We start from the raw sequence: 16206 nt of genomic DNA, 5'->3' as shown, positions 1-16206 counted from the left end.
TTATCCAAAGGGACATACAAATGGCTAAAAAGCACGTGAAAAAATGCTCAATATCACTAGCCATTATAGAAATGCAAACCAAAATCACAATGAGATACTACTTCACACCCACTACAATGGCTACTATTAAAAAAACAGAAACCTACAAGTGCTGAAGAGGATGTAGAGAAATAGGAACACTCATTCATTGCTGGTGGGAATGTAAAATGGTGCGGCCACTGTGGAAGACAGTTTGACAGTTCCTCAGGAAGCTAAGTACAGAATAACCATATGATCTGGCAATCCTGCTAGTAGGTATATACTCAGAAGACTTGAAAGCAGGGACTCAAGACATTTGCACACTGATATTCACAGCGGCATTATTCACAATAGCTAAAAGATGGCAGCAACCCAGCTGTCCATCAACTAATGAATGGATAAACAAAATGTGGTATATACATACAATAGAATATTATTCAGCCATAAAAAGAATGAAGTCTTGATGCATGAGACAACATGGATGAACCTTAAGGACATCATGATGAGTGAAATAAGCCAGACACAAAAAGACAAATATTGTTTGATCTCACTGATATGAACTAGATATAATAAACAAATTCATCTAGATTATAGGTTACCTGGGGATAGACTGGGTTTAGAGAATGTGGTGTTGATGATTTATTTGTACAGAATTTCTATTTAGGTTGATTGTAAAGGTTTGAAAATGGATGGTCATAGTGGTAGCACAGTACTGTGAGTGTAATTAACAGCAGTGAATTATATAGGAGAATGTAGTTAAAAGAGGTAACTTTGGGTTGTATATATTACTAGAATCAAAATTAGAAGTTAAAGCCTAGAACCGTATAACACAGTGAACCCTATTATAGACAATGGACTATAGTTAATAGTACTACTATAACAATGTTCTTTCATGAATTATAGCAAATGTATGACATTAAGCCAAGGTGTTAATAATAGGGTGGTATATCAGGAAAAATACACCTAATGTAAACTATGAACAATAGTTAATAATACTATTTTAATAATCTTTCATCAATTGTAACAAAGATAACTGTTGTTTAAAAAAAGTACAGTTATAAAAAAGTGCTATCATCAATCATAACAAATGTTCCACATCTATACAAGGAGTTGGTGGTGGGGTGATATATGGGAATCCTGTATTTTATGCATGATTGTTCTGTAAACCCACAACTTCTCTAGTTAAGAAATAAATAAAGTTAGTAAATTCTCAAAATAGAAGGATGAATAATTTAAGTCGCAGAGTAAAGGCACCAGTGGCAGTTTGTATATAACAGAGATAGCCTCAAGCACAGGTGAAGGAAGTAGTGTCCATATGGCTGGATTTGAAAGAATACATGTATATATGATTTGTCCAAATCTATTTCTCCTTTGGCCCCCTGAAATTTCACCATTAGGAATTCAGTCCTTTGGCTGAATATTACCCTCTGCTGAATATTACCCTCTCCCTGCATTTAATATGTAGCTATGTCTAAGAAGCACGAGTCAACTAAGAGTGAAGTAGAAATGGGAGGTGAAATGCAGCAAAGACCCTTCCCCAAGGGTTTGCCCTAGGGCACTTTTTAATTAAGTTTCATTTTTCATAAAATGAAAGTCATAAATTTAGTAAAGGCTTCTATCAAATATTTTTTAAAATGAAAAAAACTGAGCCTTCACATGATATTTGATTAGCATTTTCATTACCAAGTTTCCCTTATCCTTGTCTACAAATGTCAGCATATAAACTGAGTCTGTTTGGTTTTGCTTTCTTCCGTAGCTTCATGTTTTAAGCCCAGAAAATCTGGCCATTAGAAATTTATTTTTAAATGGATTAAGTGCTCTCCCAGGAGCAATCTTTAAACTTTTCCATCTATATTTTGATAAAATATCACATGAAGTCAATAACAAATTAGAACATAAATATTTAAGCAGCTCAAAGATAAAATGAGAGCTTCTCTCTTTCTCTCTTTTTTATGTAGCTGGTGATGTGCCAAGCAAAGAGGAATTAACAGTCTCTGGGAATATGTGAAAAGCCTTTGCTTGTGCAAACAAGAAAAACCAAGCAAAAGGTCACTAATCCAAGAGAGGCTGGTGTCACCTTGGAGTTCCTCTTTCTGACTACAGGAATCCCTGATTCTCACATAGCTTGCCTAAATTCTTCCTAGAAATTTTTATGCAGGAGGAAGAGTCCTGGTAATTTTTCCACTGGGCTTTTGCCCTTGAGGAAGGAATGCTATCGGAACTTTTCTGCTGGATTTTTTTGTTGTTGTTGATGTTGTTAATATACAGGGGACTATATTTTCAAAGAACACATGAAGAAGAAAAGTGCTCTTCACTTTCAAAGCAAATCTGATGAAATGCGGAGTAAACAGACTATCCCCCCTCCAAAGAAAAAAGAAATGGTAAAATGAAAATAAAGCAAGAATATGCTAATATATGCAGACTATTTTAGAAAATGATGAACTTAAACAAATACTTGTCCCCCTCCCCAAGCTTCTTATTTGCTAGAAATCACTGTTTACTGTGATCACCTGTGCATGGGGAGTGTCTATCAAAGAATGAATTTTATCTATTCTATGTGCCAATAATGTCATGCCAGGGAAGATTTTTCTCAGGCTTTCATGGTAATTTTAGATATTTGATTGTAAATCAGAATGTTTGTTCTACCTAATGAACAAAAGCACTGGATTAGTCATAGCTGGTATTAGAAGTTGTTTTTGTTTACAGCATGGTTTAGAATTTAATGTTCTCTCAGTACTCAAAGAGCATTCTCAAATGTCATATTTGTATCATGCGAATAGTTCCCACTTTGAGCAAGCTGGAAACTAACAAATGAAGTCTCCGCCTGGCCTTGACTAAGTGGAGCGAGCGTCTCCATGCTGTGTTCTGCCTAATAGGCCAGTATCAAGGACCTGGCCAGAAGGCGGCGGTTTGTTTAGACTCACTTTCATTTCATTAAGGACGGGAGAAGGCATTTGGTGTCAAACCATTAAAAGTGTACTTTCAAAGGTGGCTTAATGATGTTTTCATCCAACTGAAGGACTGTTGCACAAGGGAGGTGGGGTGGGGGTGCCTAGCCAGTCTCCATCTCCACAAGAAGGCAGAATGACTAGGTAGGATGCATTCATTCATCTACTCATTCATTCCTTCAGCAAATATTGATTATGTATATGCCAGGCACTGTGCTTGATATTGTAGACACCACAGAGCCAGAGAAGCACAGTCCTTGACCACCTCTTCTCCATGCATCTGAGCTTACATCCAGCCATATGAAACTTGAGCATAAATGAACATAAAGGCAACAATTTTTATATCCAACCATCAATTATTATAGTAAAGGAGGGAATTGGTATCTGTCTCAGGAGAACCAGAATGTAAGCACCAAACAAAAAATTGGGAGCACCTCTTTGTAACTGGAGGTGATAAAATAGAATCAGTTAGGTTAAACACCTCACATGGGTGTTGTTTTAGTTTGCTAACGTGGCTGGAATGCAAAATACCAGAAATGCAGTGGGTTTTACAATGCGGGCTTATTAGTTCACAAACTTACAGTTCTAAGGCCATACAAGTGACCAAACTAAGGCATCAACAAGAGGATACCTTCACTGAAGAAAGGCCTATGGCGTCCAGAACACCTCTGTGAGCTGGGAAGGCACATGGCTGACATCTGCTGGTCCTTTGCTTCTGGGTTGTATTGCTTTCAGCTTCTAATCCCAGTAGCTTTCTCCTTAAGCATCTGTGGGTTCTCACTTAACGTCTCTGGGGCAAACTCTGGGCTTCATCTCTTAGTTTACCATCTCCAAGCATCTCTCAGCTCTCTTCAAAATGTCTCTGCCTTTTAGCCTCTCATTGGGGATGCAAGTAAACTAATTAAGACCCACCCTGAATGGGCAGGGGCCACATCTCCATGGAAATAATCTAATCAAATGTCTCACCCACAACTGGATAGGTCACATCTCCATGGAAACAATCTAATCAAAAGATCCCACCCACAATAAGTCTGTACCCACAAGACTGGATTAAAGAGCATGGCTTTTGTGGGGTACACACAAAACCAGCACAGGTGCTTAGTGGTAAAGTCAGAACTGGAACTCAGGACTTTCTACTCTTTATCAGCAATTTCTATACCATCCACAGGTTCTCCTTTCCCCTACCACCTTCCCAATTTACTTCAGAGACAGAGAAAATCTAATTTTTTAATAATGGCAACCCAGATTGCATCACAATGTAGTTAATGATAAAAGCAAGACTTCAATACATGCATACTTTAAATAACACATTAGGCTTATCACTGATGATATCTTTAATTATGCCCAGGCAAAACTGAAGACGGTCTAATGGGAAATACAGATTACTTGTTAAAATTATTAACAGAGTTAATGTGCTTACATTTGTTTATGTGTACTGGAATCAGCTCAGATATTTGACTGTAATGACAATATGTGTAAAGATCAATTAAAAGCCATAGAGATGAGATATTGGAGTCCCAGACCTTAATAGGATTTCATCTGCACTTGCTATATTATGTTATACAATTATAATTGAGCTTCCATCAAATCACGGAAACTGTCACCTCACCAATTTATTTTCCAAGCTCTAATGAAAATTTTATTTCCTGTTGAGAATGCTTTTAAACGCATAACCCTGAGGAAGGAGGCAGCACAAGGGGTAATAGGTTTCTATTTACTTAGCAAACCTAACTAAAAACTTGGACATAAGTAAAATGAATTTGACAGCTTTAGTGGGGTCCTTAGTAGCCATTTGTTCATATTATAAAGAACACATAAATGCTCTCAGAAGGAATTGTAAACAGCACATATAATTCATGCTCACTTTGAGCCCTAACATCAGATTGATTCTCTAACTCTTTACTGTTAGGTAGTCCAAGCTAGCGGCAGAGCTGTCGTAACGTTTTTCCTTTGAATTTTCCTTAATTTTTTTTCCCAAATTGAAATCATGCATTGAATTATAAAACAAACTTCTCTGTAAAAGGATTTACTGAGGTAGTTTTCACTTGATAAAATGTGAATTCTCATTCCAGTTTTGTTTAGAGAACCGAAGACAATTTCAAGAAACCATAGTGTAATACATCTATTAAAAATGGCAAATGTCTGGAATGAGAAAACAGTGATACTCTGGAAAGACTCAAAGTTCCTAAAATAATCACCTTGCCCCTCTCCTCATACTGGCTTGGAAAGGTACAGCCACGAGTGAGAGATAGACATTTCCCCTGGGTTGTAGAGAGTGTAATTCCCCTGAATCATTTATTCACAGACAGTCATAAGGGACACTAGAGGTTGTACAATGCAGCTGGCAACAGGAAACCATGCCTGACAGCTGTAGACTGCCAGATCCACTTGCACATATCGAGGAATGAGGAGCCACTTCACTGAAACAATTGCAGGTAAATTGTCAGAAGGTTCTTCCTTGGCATCCTGACTTCTCCCTCCTCCAGTAACTTTTGGTCCTGCCCTCTGAAGCCCCAAAGTTAAGTTCTGTTCAAGAAGCACTAACTACACCCTGACATACACAGGGCATAGGCACCAGGCAGCTGCAACCCCACAACAGTTCTTTTCTTCAACACCCAACACCCCTTCCTCACCCTGGGTTTGTGGTGGAAAATATTTGGGTTTAGAAACACTCTCAGGTCTCTCAGAACTCTGAGATGCCAAGCCTGTGTTTATAGAACAGGTTGACTTAGCTTATTTTGTGTGTCAATATCATATGCTTAACTGATGGACTCTTATCTGGACACCCTTTCAGAGGGAACCAGTAAAATCAATCAAAACCTTTTAAAAGCTGTGTTATATTAAATATTTGAAAATACTTCTCATGTCTCCTCTTCACTCTACCTCTCCAAACTAAATATCCTCAATCTTCTTAACTTTTCTTCACAGGAAAGAGTTCCCTGAAGGTCTCTTAGTCCTCTCTCACATCCAAACAGTCACCAAGCCATGCTGCTCGGACCTACTAAACATCTCTTCATCCCCCGGCCCCGCTCTGTCATCCCTCATCTGGCTCCTGCAGCAGCTTCCTCATGAGCTTCTCTGCCTCCATCCTTGCTCCCTTCCAATTACTATTTTGAACTGTCATCAGAGTGATCTTTCCAAAACATGAACCTCTCCATGCCACACACCCATGCAAAAAACTGTCAATAGCTCCCTATTGCTCTGAGCTTGAAGTGCAAACCCTTTTATCATCCCTAACATCAATTCTTTATAATCTGATCTCTCCTGACCTCTCCTTCTCATCTCAGTCTCCACCTTGAAAATAGTAGCCCCAAGTATAGAAAAGGTCTTTCAGTTTCTAAAACACTCCAGGCCTTTGCACGTGTTGTTGCCCTGCTCCAAAGTCTTTCCCCACAGCTCCCTCACCTGGCTAACTTCCACTCAGGCTTCAAGTCTTGGCATAGATGGAGTTTCCTCAAGGACATCTTATCTGACCCCTAGGATCCCCAGCCATGCACACCTATTGCACCCTGCAATTCCCCAGGCCTGGCACTCACTGCACATTTTTGGTAATTACCTATTACCTTGTCTCTCTTCCTCACTACATCTCTAAAGGCAAAGCCCATGTCTGCCTTTCTTTGCTGTTGAAGTCTCAGAGCCTAACACAATGCCTGGCACATGGTACATACTTAATACATACTAGGAAGGGAGGGAGGAAAGGAGGGGAAATGTCATGTGCCATTTAAAACACATCACCCAGAATTAGCAAGAATTCTAGATGGGATCTGATAAGGAAACGTGAGAAAGTGAAGTCAGGCAGTTCTCTCCCTGGATCTGATGGTGCTGGCTCTGGAAGACTCAAAGTTCTAAGGAAACTTTATTGATTCATTTGATAAATATTTATTAGACATTTTACTATACAAATATTTCAAGTCATATATACAGTTTAGAACTGTGGTTTAAAGCCATTTCCAGAGCCAGAATGCCTTGGTTCAAATCGCAATTCCAGCTCTAAGTGTGTGACATTGGGAATGTAACATCTTTTCTGGGTCTCCCTCTTCTCACCTGTGAAATGGCATTAACAAAAAGAGTTTTCAAATAGTCATGAGGTTTAAATCAATTCATATGTGTACAACACTTGGAATGATGCCTAGTTCACAGTATTTGATTTTAGTGCTAGAAGGCAACTTCCAAAGTCCTGGGCCCATAAGAGTTCTCAATATATAGTAAATATTTTCTTTTGAGAATCAGAATCACTAATTTGAAATAGCAAATACAGTGCCTGCTTCATGGCCTGTGCTTAATAAATTATATTTACCGTTACTATTATTTTATTTTTGTATTGCATTATGTATAATTTTCTATATACATATATGACTAATAATTTATAACATTTAAGTTAATACTATGTTGTAATACTATAGTATAATCTTTTAATGTGTTTATTTATTTAATATAAAACATAAGTTGAACCAGTATTACTTTCTCATTTATTCCTTAGAGGAATTTTCAGAGACAGGATTGGGGGGTTATTACTGTTTTCATTTTAAAACTTAGAATCAGAACTTGAGGGTCCCAAGACCCTACCACAATAAATGGCTGCAGATGCTCTATGTCATATGCTCAGTCATGGTGTGGGAGACACACTGTGCTCAGGAGGCTGCATGGAGGCTCACTGAATTCTCACAGCCACCCTGAGAGAAAGGCACTCATCACCATTTCACAGACGCAGAAACTGAATGACCGGCCCAAGGTGACCCCAAACCAACTGCAGAGCTGGGGCTCTCAACCCCTTCACTCCTCTGGAGGCTCCCGGGGCCACCTGAGCATCAACGTACCATCGGAAGCTTCTTTTACACACACATCCTGGTCCCCCATCTCAACAGCCAGAGACTCGAGTTCAGTTCTAGAGTGAGATCCAGAAATGCAATTTTACAAAGCCTCTGGGTCCCCCTGAGGCAGGGTTTAGAAAGCACTGAGTTCTAAACTTCAACATGATGGGCCTGCTCCTGCAGGGTCTCAAGTGTCCAAAGGACAGAGGACAGGGGACAAGGGCAATGGTGCAGACACACTCTGCCTGCCTCTTCCAGAGCTGAGTCTGGCTACTTACTGTATCTTTATTGAATTTCAATTCTTTAAAGTTGAATTGTCAGCAAGAATTCAAGTGTTATCTATTGAATTTCAGCAGAGCTCAATTCCCCTCTCACGCACTGTTTGTTTAGGTACAGTTTATCTTTCTCTCTCTTTTAATCTATTAGCCAAAGCATCGTCAGAAAAGAAACTGAGGTTGCTGTTTGCCTTAACATCTCCACTCCAAGGCGTGGATATATGGTATGTTTCCAGTGGTTACTAGAAATAGCATAACGTACACAATTCATGGAGTGGGGGGACATACTGATTACCTTATTTCTATGGTCAACTTAAAATGCTTGGAGTGACATGGATACATTCTCATGGAAATTGTTCTCTGACCTCCAATGACTTGGAAAAAATCGTAACTAGGACTGTGAGATTTAATAACACCACGGTTAGAATTGTAGTTTAAACCCATAAAGCACAAATGTATGTCTGACCAGAAATAAAAAGGATGTGAGTGTTACATCCTCCTGAGAGGATTCTTTCAGGGAGTAATGCTGTAAAAGAGTCTAGCCCCGAGTGCTTAACTTTGTAATTCAAAAGAGTTGTGACTTAGCTTCCCTTATATAACATGGGCAGCTTTTCATTATGTTTATTTGATGCAGTGTTATTGAGGCAATATTTCATATGAATAATTCATTTCTACTCCAACTTTATCTAGCAAAGTCAAAAGCAGAATCCTAAATTTCAAAACAGATCAGAGTTCCTTAAATAAAATGGAAATGCCTTGAGTTGTCCGCTTTCTGAATCTCCCTGTCTTGTCTATGCATTAAGCAAGCACTTACTATGAGCGGTTGGATACTGAAGTTATTAAATGTTCATAGGTCTCCCTGAGTTTTCTTCGGTGAAGATGAATTTTAGTGCCCCAGTTTCACACTGTTTCCTCTTGTTCTTATCCTGAAATTGAGTTCTAAGGGAACAAATCACATCCAAGTAATTTTTTACATATTTTTAACTTTGGTCGTGCGTGCCTGACTTTCTGAGGCTGTCTTGGCCCTGATTACCTTCTGTTCCACTGGGCAGTCTGATGAACACAGCAAGCAGGCTGGGGTGAATAAATAGAACAATTACATTTTGATGCTCAAGATTGCCAGCTGCCTTGGGACGCCTCACCACAGCCTCTCCATTGTGGTTATCATCCTTTCAGATCTTACCAATTCATGCAAGAAAGTCGCCCTTCAAAATGATTGACATCCAAAGAATTGCCCTGGCTTTATCCATCCACAGGAGCTGCAAACAAGAGTGGAGTCGTCAGAGAGAAAAATTAAACATAGAAGAAAAAAAGTATTCAGAATCACTGAATCATACCTAAGCACACTTTTTAAAAAAAAAAAAAAAATGGTTTTAGGTTGATGGGAGAAAAATAAAGCCATCAAAGAATGCTCACTTCATAGATGACAGTGTTGGAAAGACCCTCAGAGGTAGTAATTTGGCCAACTGACTCCTCTGGGAAAGCCATCTTTCCTGGCAGGGGCAGGTGGGCATTTGGGAAAGAGTGTGATGGAGAGGTAGGATTATAAGCACAAGAGGCAGAAAACCCTGGGTCCAAATCCTAACTTGGCCACTTACCAGTTGAAGGGCCTTGGGCAACTTCCTAAATATTTCTGGATTTCTGTAATAGAGGCATATTAGTACAAGATTCTGTTGTAAAAATTTAAATATAATTAGGTTTATAAAGTGCATAGTACACAATAGGAAATGGTAACTCTTACTCGGTAACCTGGATTAAGAATTTACTCTTCAGATTTGTGTAAAGATATTTCTTCCAGTGTTGTCCAACATCACCTGGTTGCCTTCAATACTGTATGTTGAAGATGAATAAAAATACTTGCTCCACAAATCCCTGTGGTAGATACTGATTAATTCTCCACCCAACAGCCAATCCTACATCCCTGCTTCCTCTGGGCAGAGCCTACGAGTCTTGAAATGTCACACACCCATTTTCCCAACATCCCATGTGCGTAGGTGTGCTGGTTTGAATGTTATGTACCCCATAAAAGACCATGTTCTTTTAATCCAATCTTGAAGGGGCAGACCTATTGTGGGTAGGACCTTTTGATTAGGTTGTTTCCATGGAGATTTGATCCACCCAGTTGTGGGTGAGACATTTTGATTAGATTATTTCCGTGGAGATGTGATCCTGCCCACTTTAAGGTGGGTCTTAATTAGTTTACTGGAGTCCTTAAGAGAACTCAGGGAGAAAGAGAGAACTCAGAGCCAACACAGACCCAGACACTTATAGATGCAGAAAAAAGGACGTTTGGAGATGCAAGCTAAGAGAAAAAGCCCAGAGTTTGCTTCAGAGAAGCTAAATGAGAACCCAGTGATGCTTAGAGAGAAAATGCCTAGAAGCACATTGGAGACAGTCAGTGAAACCAGAACCAGGAGAGAAGCTAAGAGATGAAATCCAGAGTTTGCCCTGGAGAAGGTAAGTGAGGAACCCCAGATGCTTAGAGAGAAATGCCCTGAGAGAAACAAGCAAGGATGCACGGGAGCTGAGAGAGAGAAGCTAAGACAGAAGCCCAGAGATGTTAAGGAGAAAGCAATGGAAATGAGAAGCTAACCACAGGAGAGGCCCAGCAGACTCCGGCCAGGTGCCTTCTCAGCTGACAGAGAAATCCCAGATGACATCAGCCTTTCTTCAGAGAAGGTATCCTCTTGTTGATGCCTTAGTTTGGACATTTTTATGGCCTTAGAATTGTAAATTTGTAATCTAATAAATCCCCTTTTTAAAATCCAATCCATTTCTTGTATATTACATTTCAGAAGCGTTACAAGACTAGAACAATAGGAGTGGCCAAGTCTTGCAGTTCTAGCCAATGAATCATAAACAAAAGTTATCAGGGACTTGTGAGAAGTTCCTTCCTTCCTTGATAAATGAAAAAGGAATGTGAGAAGAGAACGCTTGTCTACTCTCCACCCTTACCATCACGCAAGGGTATCCTTCAAGTTGCTTCAGCCACCTTTAAAAGCCAAAAGAATTGCAAAGAATCTGACCTTATTCACTAACGTTGTTGAGCAACTGCCATAACCCTGAAATGATCTAGCATCAGGACTTCTTGCTATGTGGGATAATGACATGCTTTTATTATTTAAACCACTCATTACTTAAAACTGAACAAATTCAGCTCTTATCTCCTTGTCTTTCCCACAGCATCAAAAGACTCGCTTTTGTACTTGATTAGTAATACGCAGAAGTTATCCAACATGGGCTTATCTTTGTAAATAGCAATACGTAACTGTCAGAGAGGTTGAGTAACTCACCCAAAGTCACACAGACAGGAACAGCTGCCTCGAAGGCCAATCTCTCCAGCACTCTGCTCCTGCTATGAAAGTAGCCATCAGCCAGTCTGGTAACAAATATTTTAAGGAGCTGAAGTTCCTCTTCTATCTTTCCTTTTAGTTTATTTTCTGAGCTGCACAATCTGCCAACTTCCGAACTTTGAACTCTCTAAGCAACTTCATGTTCCAAATCGCCTTTCTTTTCCCCTTCCCATCAAACCTTGCCTGTTCTGGGTTCCATTCCCTCAGGAAGTCAATATCTCTACAAGCATAAAGCTAGATAATCAGTTAAGGGTATTTGTTTTAATGGTTTACGAGTTTAGAGAAATGCCTTCAGTGGTAGTTTTTATACCCTAGTGGACCAGAAGATGAGATGCTCCTTTCGTATCACAGGGTCAGATACCATCCTCATATACAAAGGCTCTGCCAATAAAAGTTCATTGGGGTCTGGAGCAGGGTTAGAATTCATTTATTCCTTAAGCATGTATTTATTAGGTGCCTTGCTTACTCTGCACCAGGCAGTGTTCTAGGTGCTAGGGATACAGCACTAAACAAAACAATCAAATTCTCTCCTTTCTTCTACGAAGCTTAAATTCTAGCGGGGGTTGAGGGTGGGGGGTAAGTAGGGAAGAAAATTAACAAATAAATGTGTAATATTTCAGGCAGTGAAAAAATAACTCTGTAAAGAAAAACTAAATAGAATAAAGAAGATACATTGGTGAGGGTGGAGTAACTCAACAACATAGTGTATGAAGTCGGGATGTGAATGTTAACATGACCACATAAAAGTGCAGCTTCATGGATGCTGGAAGGCAAGATGGGAGAAGAAAGATGAAGGAAACTGTAAGAAAGTTAATACCCTCTTTTTACAAAGTAGAGAATCAAGAAATATTGATAAAACTTGGTGGAACAACAACAAAAAAGGGAATTTAACTATATTAAAGTTACAGAGGTAAGCAGTAAAAAAACTAAAAGTCCTGGGAAGAGAGAGGGTAGGAGGAGGAGTGTAAGTGAGCTAAATCCTCATTTTTTCATTTCTAGGAGACAGTAGAAACTGCCTAATTTGACAAACAGGTTTTATGTCACCCGCTAACTTTCCGGGAGGGTTGCTGGCTGCCTGAAGCACTCCTGAGTAGAAGTCTGCATATGAGGCTCAGCTCATTGAAAAAGTGTGTTGTCATCAATCAGTGCTGTCTGCCATGGGTGCAGAAAGGATAAATGACAGTGAATATGCCAAGAACAGTCATCTGCACTTGGAGCAACACTGGGCCATGTGGAGATGCAATGGATGAGGGTGAGGAGAAGGCAATAGAGGCAGGAGAAATGGATTATATCAGAACTTAGAATGAGAAATACAATGGTGAGGGGCTTAGAAATATGATGCATTCTTATGTCACACCTAGTCTGCATTGACAATACTCTGAAATGTGCAATGGAAAGAAGTTGTAGAGAAGAATGACAGAACAGGGTTAGCTTTCTATCTCTAATGTAAGAGTTGGATTTCTTTGGTTTCAAATCCTGGCATCCCTGAGTCTAACAGAAGAATTTAAGCAATGGAGTTTCCAAGACACGCGCCTTCCTCAGCTGGATTGTATCCAGTGACTCATTTAAAGTCGGCAAAATGTATTTTGGGCGTTGGAAAACTTCAGTCGAGAAAACTTATCCGTTGGTCCAATAAAAGCCCTCCCTGCTGTACCAATTACCTAAACAGAGGAAGCCGAGATACCAGGGTCCCAGCTGTATCATCACTCCAAATCCTGGGAACACAAACAAAGCTTGAAATCTTGTCTCTAATTAAATCATGTGGAGCCTGGTGACTTTGCTGGCCTCCTGCTCAGCAACAAGCTATGTGAAACCCTGAGCAGGCTCCCTTGGTGGCTAATGTCTCTAATAAAGACACAACCCCCAGCCCCTGTCTGTGCTCCCCAGGACTGGCACCAAATGAAGAGGACAAGAACACTTGCGGTTATCAGAAGGGCACAGTCAGAGAGCTGCCTTCTCACTAACCACAGCAACAATAAAGCAACATCAGATTCCTCCCGCACCCTCAGTCCTTCCCCACCTTTGTGAGAAGAAGCATCCAGAGAGGCAAGACCATTGCAAAGAGCCATGTGTAGAGCTCTCACTCACTCCCCAGCTCTGGTACTTTTATTTATTCATTCAATGAACATTTTGCCTGACCCCATGCTGGCTGGTGACCCAGGCACCCTACTTCAGTAATCATATTCCGGACTCTGCCAGTAATCAGCGCCCCTTGCTCTGCAGAGCTACTTCCAACAGGCAAGGATTGTCTCCCAGGTGGCCGGGCAGCTAGTCCCGTGCTGAGCGTCCCATGGACCATGTGGAATGATTGGACCAGCTCTGCCCCCAAACACCTCTCCCACTAGGTACAGGAACCCTGAAATTCCAAAATGAGAGCATTATCCCCTTAAGTGCCTTATTCAGTGCCCCTAAAGAAAGGCTCAGCATAGGTATCAGCCATTAATACCTTAGGGTGACATGTTTCCAGATAAGAGCCTATTGTGGAAAATGTTCAAAGACTGATTGTGGTGATGAATGCACAACTATATGATGCTACTGTGAACACTTGATTGTACACTTTGGATGACAGTATGGGATGTGACTATATCTCAATAAAATTGCAAGGAGCAAAAGTTCATTATTTTCCATTAGTTCCAAGTTCCCTTAACCACCTACAATGAAGCTCTTTTAAATTCTCTTCCAATTTTGCACAAACCTAAATGTAAAATCAATTTATTATTAAAAAGAAAAAAAAGAGCCTATTGTGTGATGAGAACTATGCCTTAAATAGACTCTATAACCTTCAAAACATTCTAGCAGAGTGTAACCATTCAAAAATAAATTTTATTTTTGAGAACTTTCTATATATAGGGCATTTTACCCAGCTGCTGAGCAGGTAGATGGAGGGAGGTTCAGAGTTCAGTAAATAAAGGTAAATCATGTATAGCCATGAGCACAGTCTAGCAGGAACATGTTCTAATAGGAACATACATAAAAATATATAATACAGTGGACAGTGAGATAATTGCCATGACAAAGTTTTATGTTTGGGATTCAAATATGCTAAAGAGCAGGAAAGGTCTTCCACACAGGAACCCAGCCATCCATTCAACATATATTTTTTGAGCAACAATGGACTCACTCATACTGGAGGCTATGCTAGACCAAAGACCTTAAAGTAAGAGAGATCAGGTTATAAGTGGGAAACATGGGGATGAGGGGAAAGGAAGGGGTGTTTGTAGGGATCTGTAAGCAATCCAGATGGGATGCATGAAAGGGAGAAATAAGATATAAAATTAGAAAGTTCAAGTGGGCCAGATCCTGGAAGGTTTAGTATGCTGCACTAGAGAGTTTGGACCTTATTATACAGGCAATAGGGAGCCATTGAAGGTTTTAGAGCTGGAAGTTGATGTGATCAGGACTCGGTTTTATAAAGACTAACCTGGCAACAATGTATGGAAGCAATTAAGCTAACAATAAATTAGGTAGGAGATGAGCTAGGAAATTATTGAGTGCACTGAAAAAGAGGAGATAAGGGCATGAGCTGGGACACTTAACAGTGGAAACAGAAAGAGGGAGATAAATGCCAACATTGTTGGAGAAGCAGAAATTGGCAACATGTACTCCTTGCACCAAAGTCCTGGGTCGTCTTCTTATTAAGGAGATTGCACCATGCCTGGCAGAGAGTAGGCACAGGATAAATGTCAGAGGGTGGATATATGGATGGATGGAAATAACAGAAGGAATTACAAATGGCTGCTGTTTGGGGCCTAGATCTCTAGGAACATCCTTGGAACAGGTTTAAGGATATGGAACATCATGCATCTATGTTGTTGATTTAAGGAGATGACAGACTAGAAAATATCTAGATCATGTGGTTTTGCAGGAGAGGGGCAGAAAAGGAGACGAGAAAGGGGCCGCTACCAGGCTGCCTCCCAGAACACGGTGTGCAGCCTCGATTTTGGGGAGTGGCTCATCCCTCTGCCAACTATCAGGTGAAAGGAAGGTCGGTACATATCACATCAGGACAAGTCCTGGCACGAAGCACTGGTTACAAATACGGGATTTGCAGTCAGAGAGAATTTCAACACATCTGTGCAGAAATTCTGATTACCCCTCTTATTAGCCAGGCTACATTGTTAGAGTTCTCTGGGTCTTGACTTCTTCATCCGTAAACAGAGGTAAACTACTGAATAGGGCTATTTACAGGATGACAGAACTGGGCACCCGTCCCTCAAAACCTCGCACTCCCTGGACACAGTATGAGCTGTCGGGAGGAAGCCGCCAGCCGAGGGCCCACACTTCCCTGGTAGCCAGGTGTGGCCCTGTGACTAGTCTTGGAGAACAGAATGTGCACAGAAATTATATATGATAATGCCCCTTGGGGCTGGGATTTTAGCCTTCTCTACTCATTCTTCCCCAGCCAGCAGGCTGGATGCAGAGGACTCAGAAGCCTGGGACCTAATAGGGCAGGACAGGGCCCGGAGCCACAGCTCCTGTGTTGGGCTGCTGTGGAAGCAAGAAATAAGCCTCCATGGTGTTGAGCCGCTGACATTTTATGGTTTATTTGTTATGTCAGGAGGCATGATGCAAACAAATACAGGAAAGATTACAAGAGAAATAACAGAAAAAGCATTTAGCACTGCATCTCCTCATAGTAAATACACAGTAAATGTAAGTCAGTAAAAAAATAATAAAAAGAAAAAACAGGGCTTGTGGGGACAAGCAGAGAGAGGAGCTCACAGCCTTCCAGGGAGCTGTGAGATCTGTGGGGTCCGGCTTCTATTTCTTTTCTTTGGGGCCTAAAGCACAGGTCTTTACC

The sequence above is a fragment of the Choloepus didactylus genome, chromosome 8, assembly GCF_015220235.1.
Source record: "Choloepus didactylus isolate mChoDid1 chromosome 8, mChoDid1.pri, whole genome shotgun sequence".
In the NCBI taxonomy this organism is placed as follows: domain Eukaryota; kingdom Metazoa; phylum Chordata; class Mammalia; order Pilosa; family Megalonychidae; genus Choloepus; species Choloepus didactylus.
This window is presented reverse-complemented; position numbering follows the sequence as displayed.